This window comes from Tachysurus fulvidraco, chromosome 3 (genome assembly GCF_022655615.1).
Source record: "Tachysurus fulvidraco isolate hzauxx_2018 chromosome 3, HZAU_PFXX_2.0, whole genome shotgun sequence".
Classification (NCBI taxonomy): Eukaryota; Metazoa; Chordata; class Actinopteri; order Siluriformes; family Bagridae; genus Tachysurus; species Tachysurus fulvidraco.
In genome coordinates this window covers 15,657,377-15,660,653 of record NC_062520.1, presented here as the reverse complement: position 1 = coordinate 15,660,653, position 3,277 = coordinate 15,657,377, and the positions used below count along the sequence as shown (strand labels likewise).

Genomic DNA, 3,277 nt, shown 5'->3' with positions numbered 1-3,277 from the left:
TTATAACACATTATTCATAGACAGCCGAAAGAGTAACAGTGAAGTACAATAAGTAAGTATTAGGCATGATATTTAATTATCTTCACATTAATATTGTGATGGTTGACAGTAATAGTGGAGAGTAATACAGTGTAAGAGAAGAAATATCAGACCCAAGAGCAGCTAGTCTGCTAGAGCTTATGGTTAACTGTTTAAACCTGTGTTCATACTGTTCTTGTGAGCTAAATTTCAATTTTCTAATTTTCAAATGTCTCAATTCAGGATCCTAATGCTAATATTTAATGCAGTTTTTCTTTGTATTATTATCACAGATTTTTTCAGGAAGCTATTTTAAAGTATAAAATTGGGTACCAGCTGGACTGAATTTCAAACTATCTAAAACAGAGTGAACGACAGGTGACGATTGTTCTTACAGACTTACAGTTCTTGAAGTCTTAAGTTGAGAAAAGTTGAGGTAGGCTACAGATGAGCTGTCAGGAGACTACTCCATCTACTACTGTACATGCCCCCATATTCCACCAAGTCAAATGTTAATTTGATGTAAATACTGGCATTTACATCACTTTTTGTTGTTAAACCCAAGCTTCCTGTTCAAGCAGATACAGATGGTTAAACGGCAAAAAAAAAAAAAAAAAACACCCAGTCACAACACTCCATAAACTGACCAAAGAGGGTTAATTAACAATCCATAATAACATATTTGTGAGGTTATTACACAGATATTATGCAGATAAAAACCAAACTGTTCTGTTACCACAGAACATCACCCACTATATTCACTAACTTTTATTTGTACAGTGCCTCCACAATCTTTTCATGTGCTCTCAATAATAAAACTAATACACTTTCTACACTGATTAATCAAATCTTTCCCTGCTGCTGGGATGTTACCATTGAATGTACATCTTTTCGAGTCTTTAGCAGATATCTTTAACGTAAAAAGTTGCATATAGCGTACCTTTAAAGCATTACTCCTCACAAAAATGTTATTATACCTAACTGATCATCTTTAAATCATTTTTAAAGGTACATCATATCCATGTTTCCAGGGGGACGATAAAAGGTAATGATACCACATTAGGAACAAGGAAATATGCAGATTAGCATCTTTTTCCATGAACATATCCATGAAAGCTAGTTTTTCTACCAAAAGACAATATTTCTTTATCGGTATTGTTGCTTGTATGAAGTTGTGATTTATACTAGTAGTGTTTTAACCTACTCATAATAATAAAATAAACACAAAGATACATAGCATTTGACCTAACTATGTCTGCATGTTTTTATATGAGTAAAATATATGGTGTATTTAATCAGCAATTCAGCATACACATGTAAATAATAATTCATTAAGACAGAAGCCTCATATTTTCAATACCAGAAGATTTGCTTCTTTTCAAAATGAATACACCAAATAGATTTTCACTCTTAAACCATAATAACAACTGGATGAATTTTATGTCGTTGATAACTTGCTAACCTTAAAAGTTGCTTGATTTAAAAAATAATAATAATAATAATCGTAAGTAAGGTCTATTATTACAAACCAAGTTTTATTAAACACTTACCGACTTTGTATCCAGATTCCGGATGTTCTTTGAAAGGCTACAGTTTGCTTTGCTTATCTTTCATTCAAAGACCTCGATCTCGCTTGTTAATAATAATAATAATAATAATAATAATAATAATAATAATAATAATAATAATAATAATAATAAATGCAAAATAAAGCGAAATGTCTAATTCGGAAACATCCTATTATCCTCCTTCAGCAGTTTACCGTTCAGGGTTAAGAAGAATAGTAATGTCGCTTGACAGGTGCTTTGATCCAAGACTGGAGCATAAGTACAGAATTGTGCCCAGGCGCAACACATGTTCAGTTTTTGTCCTCCTGCTCCTCCTCCTCCTCCTCCTGCTCCTCCTCTTCCTCCTGCTCCTCCTCCTCCTTTTTTTCTCTGCCGGTCAGAGAAAACGCGCTTCTGAGGTCGGGGTCTCAAATCTCAAACTAAATCGAGTCGATAATAATCCAAGCTACTACGCAAACAGATTATGCCTTACCACAGGTGGTGTACTTTTTTTTTTATTTAAAATACTATTCAGTCCAGTAATCTGAACTGGCTGCTCCCCTGTCTCTTAACACTTCCTCAATTCGTTTATATTGAACACTAAATTCTATTTTGTATAACGATATTAAAAATAAAAAGGGTACTGAATTGTAGGTGAAATGTTAATATGTCCAGTCTTTATAATCTGTGAAATACCAGTAATCCCAGTAAAGAGACCAGTAACTCATCCAGACACACTCTGCTCTCTTGATGTATCTGATCAATCATGATGTAATACTTCAAGATGGTGTACTCATCAGTTGGAGGCCACTTTCTGCGGCTGAGGTTGGCTCCATATAGACAGCCTAGAGATACATAGGATTACTGATGACAGTAGCACTTTGGACTGCAATTGCACTCAAATCAGTTCTTCAACAAGATAGTCTTCATGTAAAAACTAATACATCATAGATTCAGAATTGCACACTATCCTGTGTCATCCAGTTGAGGATGGACTCTGGTCTATTTTACTCTGGTTCATCTAAAGGTTTCATCCTAATACCTACTCAGGGATTTTTTCAGTGTATACAATATATAACATGATACCTTTTCAGTTATTTTCAGTATAGAAATAGATAACTAGATAACTTATCGTGACTATATGACTGTGACTGTGGGACTATACCCATTAAGAAAGAATACTTTTTTTTAAACTGCATTAAATACTTTTCACTAATGGATCATGAGCATGTGTAAATGGTGTAAATGACATTATGTAAATTGCTTGCAACTCGGGGTCTGATGATTGAATATGCAAATTCAGTGATTTAATGTCAAAATAGTGTACATTTATACATATGTAGACATTTATACTTCTATCTCAAGGTGTTATTAAACTTTCTAGATATATACGATTCCCTTTATTGTATCTGCTAAATGTTATACATGATTGGTCATTATTCAATAAAACACTAGTCCATTACAGAGCTCATACTGGCATAGTTTTTGATGTTGGTGGTGTTGGTTTCAATGGAACCTTAGCACAACATTAGACTTCAGATAATTCTACTTCTAAGAAAAGGCTGTTATGGCCCAATACACTGACATGGAACACTGACATGGAACACTGACATGGATAATATCTAATACTATCTATCTATCTATCTATCTATCTATCTATCTATCTATCTATCTATCTATCTATCTATCTATCTATCTATCTATCTATCTAT

The 3,277-nt window shown here is 33.4% G+C and overlaps 1 protein-coding gene across 1 annotated transcript in view; it reads right to left on the bottom strand.

The window, feature by feature from the left end:
• Positions 1–1,862, bottom strand: part of thrap3a (thyroid hormone receptor associated protein 3a) — an 18,072-nt gene extending 16,210 nt beyond the window's left edge. Inside the window, exon 1 of the mRNA XM_027148975.2 lies at positions 1,569–1,862. The gene's annotated coding sequence lies outside the window, so the exon portion shown is untranslated. The remainder of the gene's footprint in view (positions 1–1,568) is intronic.
• Between the last annotated feature and the right edge of the window lie 1,415 nt (positions 1,863–3,277).